At 35.1% G+C, this 7,803-nt stretch overlaps 1 pseudogene; it reads left to right on the top strand.

Moving 5' to 3' along the window:
• Positions 1-544: 544 nt before the first annotated feature.
• LOC130454548 (DNA polymerase epsilon subunit 3-like) lies at positions 545-6,375 on the top strand (annotated as a pseudogene).
• The last annotated feature ends 1,428 nt before the right edge of the window (positions 6,376-7,803 follow it).

The following is a 7,803-nucleotide window of genomic DNA, read 5'->3' as shown; positions in this document are numbered from 1 at the left end:
AAAAATAAAGCATCATTACCTATCCTCCTGAAACTTAATTTCTAGTTTGTAAAAGCTCCTTTTAATCCATTACATTTGAGTAATTCAAATCACTATCCTATTTGGATAAATACTGACCTCAATTAGAGTATTCCTTTGTTCTTCCTCCTTGTCCCATAACCATTCCATGTAACTTTTATTTTTGTGCTTCCCCTAACATTAGGAAAAAAAAAATGCTTTCATATGGATGTTGATAATGTGATATGGATAGGGAATGGATATGGATAAAGTGAAAATATCTTCTATGTTGGAAAATAACAGGTTTTGTAAATATTATTTACCATATTGGACCCTTTGAATGAGAGTTTACATGTTTGTCTACCTGGCTATAATTTGGTAGCTATTTTTTTTTAAATTTCAGAGAGTTTGACAAGTATGGAAAATTAATTTGTATAACACTTTTTTTGTCTCCTGAAAAGTCTTTTGAATTTTAAAGCTCTAACATTTTAATTTTTCTGCTGAAGCTCAAATTGCTTCTTCCTGAAGATACCTTGGGTTCCCCCTCATTTTTGTCTGGAGATAAAACCTAGAAAGGGCTCCCTGGCAGTTTGGAACGCACTGGGGAGGAGAGGCAGGAGTACAAACGGAAGCCCAGGCAGGACATGCGGTCTGGGGCAGGAAATAAGGAAGCTGGATTGGCGCCCTGTGTTAGAAACGGGATAGGCATATCTCGGGAGGACAACTGTCGCCCTGTCTGGGAGGCTGGCGTAGGGGTCCTTGTGGCTTTCTCAGAGGGGACGAGGGAACTTGGCAGCCTTGGAGAAAGACCTGAGGACCTGAACTTTCCCAATGCCATCATCACCAAATCGTCATGGAGGCGATCCGCGATGGCTTCAATATCTACAGAGAGACTCGAAGTGCCATCTCCCTGGGCCCCCGCGTATTGGTGCGGTGCTGTACATCACGTCTTGTGCAAACAACTTCGCAATGAAAAGAAAAGCGGAAGCAAATGTTGGTGATGTAGTCAGCCAGGGGAGAGATGGGATTTCAGCAATTCATTTCTCCTTTGAAAGAAGCACTAGATGCATATAGAGGTGAACAGAGAGGTAAGAAGAAAGCATCAGAACATAAGAAAAAGATAAAGACAAAAAGACAGATTCTGAAGAGCAAGACAAGAGCAGGGAAGATGATGAGTTTGATGAAAGGATGGAATAGGAGGAACAGAATGATGAAGTTGACAATTGAGATCCCTGGACATCTCAGATGATCAGGAAACTTGGAACTGTTTTGTGCTCCTTGACAGAGATTCTATGGCTACACTACTAAGAATTCTCATTTCTAAGTACCTAAGAAAACTTGAATAATTCCCAGAGTTTCCATGAAAGTGAGCTTTCCAATTTCACTTTATATAATCCACAAATTGTGACCCTTTGACAAGGTAAGGTTATGAACTGCCATTTCATCTGATTTTATATTGGGGGAAAAGTGTGGAAGATCATTTATTTCACTTCCTATTTTATGACCCAAATTTTATACTATCTATTATTTAGGAGATGTAGAGGGAGATGGAAATTGGAGACATTTGAACTCTGAATATGAGTAGTCTGTGAAAGAGTGATTGTAGCACCCTGGATTTGGGGCAGGTCCTAAAAAGTTGGGGGGTAAGAAATAAAATTTAATTCCTTGAAAGTAACTGTCAGCAAGGTTCTGCTCCCTTTGGCTTCTATCTTCTCTTTCTGAATCTTCCCCTAGTCTCTTGCTGAGTTTGAGACTTGATTCCGTTTTGCTACACTCTACTTAGCATTTTGTTCCTGTTTTGAATTGCATACTTCATTATATTAGTGGAAGTTTGGGTCTGCTTTAAAGTAGGCATTTAACCTCAAAAGTCTCTTCCCCTGCCTACTGAACAAAAGTTTGAAAACAGATGCATCTAGTATACATAATCACTTTACTTTTTGTTTTGTAGTGAACCTCATAGGTTCATCCTTTTGATTCTTAGCTTTTTTTTTATTTAATAAATGACTAACTAAAAAATCCATTTCTTCCAGACACTACAGTCATTCTTTCCAAATTATTCTTTCCTTTACTAAAAAGTGACCTTCCAACTGCCTTAATTTAAGTTTTCTTCCAGTCCTCTAGTTCTGACTTTCATCCTTTAAAGACAACTTGATGGAATAACTTTTAATGAAATCAATTAATGCTTAGGGATATAATTCTAGTAAATCACCCTTCTAAAGTGGCTTCCATGGGGCCTTCATCTTTTTTTAGGCTCCCTTTCCATTCACTCCTAGGTACTTCAAGTTAAGTGGTAATTTCTGAAGATTGGAAGCTCCTAGAAAATCTTTATCCCCATGGAAAACAAAGCAAAACAAAACAAAACAAAAACTGTCCTTAGCTAGAGAAGTGGTGCCACAGTAAGCACAGGCTGTTCTCTATAAAGAGCTACCTTGAAAATTGAGAGTAAAGGAAGGTTCTTGCCAACTTCTCTCCCTAGTTGGTCTTACTTTTTTTGGTGTATAAAATTTTGAGAGTGAACCTACTCTCAAATGGAGTAGGATAGGTGAACAAATGTAGCTTGTTACCATTTACTCCTTAATGACTTATTAGGGACAAGTTTTTTTTTGATAAATGAGGGAAGAATCTCATTTCACTCACTTCATTTGTGGGAGGGAAATTTAATGGTTCATATATATATATAAAGAATGTTGTTCAAAAAAAAAAACAAGCAAAAAGAAAAAAAAAAGCCTGGTAGGGTGTAGACCAGTTCCTTGTTTTACCTGTATACAAAAATTCATTTGTATGGTGAAGTAATTAAATTAGGTAGACAGACACCTTTAGGGAAAGAATGAAGATAGATAATGCAGCCTTTCTGGATTTCCAGGTGGGTATCTTGCTTCCCAGAGGACTGAGTCTTCCAATCAGAAAGGGAAAGGGATATTATAAAGAGCACAATATGATAGATATGGTAAGAAGTCAGGGCTTTTTCCAGGAAATGAAGCCTGGGAGGTCCCCTGGTCTGGCTCTGAAATTGCTTAGTTGGTCATGAACCAGGCAGCTGGAAACACTAACTCTCTTGATGATCCCAGGCTCTTGTTCTCCCAAATACTGCCTAGCAAAAGCTCATTCCCCATCCCTATCCCACTTTATCCCCCACTTTTTGCTATTTAGTAAATAATTATTATTATTATAAAATTAAGAAAAGGTCCACAGAAAAATTCAATTATAGATGTAAATTTCTTCTCCTTTTCCCTTGTTCCTTTTTTCCTTCCTTCCTTGCTTTCTGTTTCTTTCATTCTCTTCACAAAGTACAAACCTTGAATACTTACTTCAATAAAATAAATTAAATAAACTTAGTATGTATGGAACAAAGTGTAAAGAAGGAGCCTGAATTTGTTTTATAACCTACTTTTACTAAAAATAGAATAATTTTTAGTCAGTGACTTAGGGTCAACAGCATAATAAATCCCATGGTTCAAAGTTCCGCATATTAGGTTCAGAAATTTAGTTTTCCCTGTCAGAAATAACATTATTTGGCCTTTGGGCATATTAATGAATTTTCATTAAAATCTTCATTTTTATGTACTCAGATTCTTGAGGTGAAAATTAGTCATGGCTCAGAGCTCAACACTTATCAGATTTTGGACTTTTGTTTTTTCTTCTCTCCTAGAAACATAGAATGTGATGCAACATCCTGAAGTGACCCTAGAGAGTCAATCAGACCTTTAGCAAGTAAACAAGAAAAAATCATGTACTATATGAGGTAGTTGTTAATTTCACCCTGCATTAATTAATTAATTAATATTTTTGAAGTACCTACTGTGTGTTAGGCACTTTTATCAACTCTGAAGATACAGAGAACAGTTTCAAAAGTCTCTAACTTCAAAAAGCTAGTTTTCTACTAGCTGATTAAAAAAAAAAACTATGCACAAAATAGTAAATACTTAATCATCACAATATACTTTAAAGGTCATAGAAATCATTAATGTTTGAGGTGAAGGGGAAGAATATCAGCAAATAGTTTCTATAGGAAGTAGCTGTTGAGCTCAATCATGAAGGGAGCTAAAGATTTCATGAGCTGAAAGGGAGGAAGAAGATAATTCCAAAAATAGAAGACAGCCTGTGCAAAGACATGGAACTAAAGCCCAGGAAAGTTGATAAACACAAGTCTGTAAGCATCTATTAAATATCTACTAAATGCCATATATTGTGTTGTACACTGAGGATACAATAAAAGACAAAAAAATGTAAAGCAAATAAATGAAAGCAGATCCTGCTCTCATGTAACTCTTAATTTAATGAAAAAGACAACATGCCAACAACTGTGTACAAACATAATATATGCTGGATCAATTGAGAATTTCAAAGAAAGTTATATCTAAGGAGGACTGGGAGAGTTACCAATAGATATTTAACTGGGAGGGAAATTAATAAAACACTTCCAAAAGAGATATTTATACTTTGAGAATGAACTTGTTTAAACTTCATTAGCTTTTCCTTACCAACAGGTTGAGACTCATATTAACTAAATTCATGATACCTACAACTTCTATCGATTCTCTTCACCTATTACCACATCCTCTGAATACATCTAGTACTGCTGGGCTTAGAAAGCTTTAGCATATCCTTAGGGTAGTATCACTTCATGTTATGTAGAAAAAGAAAGCAGAAGAAAAAAAGGATTGATAGGCAATACCAAGCATAGAATATGTTTTTATAATCCTGGCAAATTTTTTTCAAATTAATTCTTAGGCACATATGATTTGGATATGACATAAAATATAACATAAATAATATTTTCTTATTGGATCATGAAACTTAAAGTTGACAGCAATTTTAGTAATCATGTAGTCCAAACTTTAATTTTGCTGATGAGGAAACTTATTTGAAGAATGGATATGACTTATAAAAATCACATATTATCAGTAAGGATTAAAACTCTCATCTTTGAACTTATAATATAGTGTCATTTCTTCCAAATATTATAGCTTGTTTAATATTTTGTCATTTTCAATTTAATTAAACATAATAATTGTTTGTCCCTTCAAAATCCTTAAATCCTGTCTCTTCCTTAAATCCTGTGCAAATTTAGACAATCCACTACAATGTCTCTGGATCCCAATGTCCTCATCTGTAAATTTAGGGTGTTGATGCAGTGACCCCAAAAGGACTTTCAGACTAAAACTATGATAATAAGATCCTTGAGAACATCAGCACTTTGTCACCATTATCATCAAGATAATTATAGTCTTTGTATATTCAACACATAAGATAATACCTTAAGTCTGTTTTCTTCATAATTTCTTCTTGAATAATTTCTAAGAAAAAGGTAGTATGATTTTTTCATAAATAGTACATTTTATATCATAAGTAATTTATTACAATAAATTTGATAAACAAGTATTAGGTAGCAAAACTCAGGGCATGAACCCATGTTCTAACTTTAAGTACTTTACATTTCTATACATTTCCTCTAGCTCCCAGGACATGAACAAGGAAAGCATGCCCTTAGATTTATAGCCATAAAATAATGTGTTCAGTGGTTAAGGAGGTTGTTTCTTTTTATAAGAAAGGACCATAATAAAAATAATTTTAAAACAAATTACTTACTTTCAATCATATTTGTAATTATCCTGAAATCTGACATGTTCATATAAAGTAGGGTAGGGCAATTTTCTAGTTCAGATAAGTTCTATGAAAAAACTATTTCAAAAATTTATCTGAAAAGAAACAGGAGAAAAAGTAAAAATAACAACATACCTATTAAAATGTGAATGTGATATAAAAAGTCTACACAATTTGAAAAAACTCAATACTTTTTCTATCGAAAAGTAAAGGAAATATATTCTAACTTGTATACTCTCAATACTGTGTTCATTTGTTACATATGGGAAAGAGAAGAGATAAGAGGAGAGATATGTAACAGTTAAAATTTAGGGGAGATGGGGAGACTGAGGCATCTGAGGCAGGTAGAAATTAGTTTCTCTCTGCAAGAAGTATTATATTTTTTAGAGGTTTATTAAAGGTTAAAGATTAAAGAGTATACAAGTAAGAAACATGTGCCTAGGCCAGAGGCCTAGACAAAATAACCTCACATCACGCAAGAGACGAGCCTGCTCCAAAACGGAAGTCCAAAAAGAGCCAAGAGAGAGACCTCTCAAAAGCCTTTGAATCAGCTTAAATACCTTCTCGATCTTGGCCCAGGTGAGATTACAAGGCATTCTGGGGAAGTGGAGCAAAGGCTTGTGGGGATTGTAGTCCTGTTTTTGAGTCTATTTTTTACAGATAGAAAGAGGAAAAATCTCAATAACTTTGAATTGTTTGCAAAATCAACCATTCATAATTATAATTTTATATTAATCAAGAAATAGAGGGAAAATTCCACAGATAAAATTAAGAAAGGATACAAAATTTAGAATTTGTTATTGGCTTAAGAAACATAATACATTAAAATTAACCTAAATTTAGCCCACACAAAAGAATGAAAGAATCACTTTTATGAAATAGTTCAAGAGTGGATATATATATATATATATATATATATATATATATATATATATAGTTTTAATTGCATTAATCTAAGGAAATTTTTGCTCCTGTCTGGGTAGTCTGTGTTGAGGAAGATGAGAGTTACTTCTTGAACTTTGACAAATTATTTTAGAAATTTGTCAATGCTTTGATAAATATTTAAAGAAATTTCATACCAGGACACTGACATTTCATACCTTAATAGTCTCTAAAAGACAGAATGGGGAGGAAAATAATCAGTCGCAATTCATAAGAATAATTTACATATAGGCAGTTACTATTTTTTTTTAATTAAAGATACAGAAGAGGACTTCCGGGTAAACATGGCTGCAATCTAGATGCAAATCGCTTCCTCTCCCCTGGAACTGAATGAAATAGACTACCTCTCCAGTATGCCACAGCAAGGAAGGTATATGGGGTTTGAACATTTCTACACTATAAGAAGGAGAAAAATCTTGCACACAAATGTGAGCTGAGCTACCCCTCCCCTACCCCACCTAGGGAATCAGAGTAGGGACCAGCACGCTTACAGGAGACAGTGAGTGAGTGAGGAAAGTCTCTGGCTGGGGGGGGGGGGTGAGGCACACCAGGGTACTTGGGAACTGACAAGGGCTACCAGGGAACTACCCTTAAGAGCAGTATTACAGGAGACTCCTGCACAGGGAGTCTGGAAAGAACCAGTCTGAGGCAAAAGCACCAAAACCCGCCCAGGTCACTCATACCTCTGACTCAAAAGGAAAGGGAAAACCACCAAAGGGATGGCTCACACTGCCCAAGATCAACCCTCCAAGAAGAAAGGGAAAACAGTGACTATTAAAAACTTTTATGGAGGGAAAACCTAGGCTTCAGAGAAAAAAGAGGATGGAATTCAAACAAAATCAAAACATGCCAAAAAAAAAAAAAAGGAAATTATCCACAAGCTCTGGAAAAACTCAAAATGGAGGTTATCCAAAAGATGGAAACCTTCTGGCAAGAAAAATGGGAAAAAATTCAGAAAGAGGTCAGCAGCCTGACAGACAAGAACTCCCAACTGGAGAAACAGCTGGAAGCCTCAAACAGAAGGGCAGACCACACTGAAAAGCAAAATCAGTCCTTAAAGATCAGAATTAAGCAACTGGAAGACAATGATCTTGCAAAACAGTAAGAATTAATAAAGCAAAGTAAAAAAATTATTGAAGTAGAAGAAACATAAAATATCTCATTGACAAGGTGACAGACCAGGAAAACAGAGGAAGGAGAGACAACTTGAGAATCATTGATCTACCTGAAAAACCAGAGATAAACAAAAATCTCTACATC

The sequence above is a fragment of the Monodelphis domestica genome, chromosome 1 (genome assembly GCF_027887165.1).
Source record: "Monodelphis domestica isolate mMonDom1 chromosome 1, mMonDom1.pri, whole genome shotgun sequence".
Taxonomy (NCBI): Eukaryota; Metazoa; Chordata; class Mammalia; order Didelphimorphia; family Didelphidae; genus Monodelphis; species Monodelphis domestica.
The sequence above is the reverse complement of the archived record's forward strand: the minus strand, read 5'-3'. Positions and strand labels throughout refer to the sequence as shown.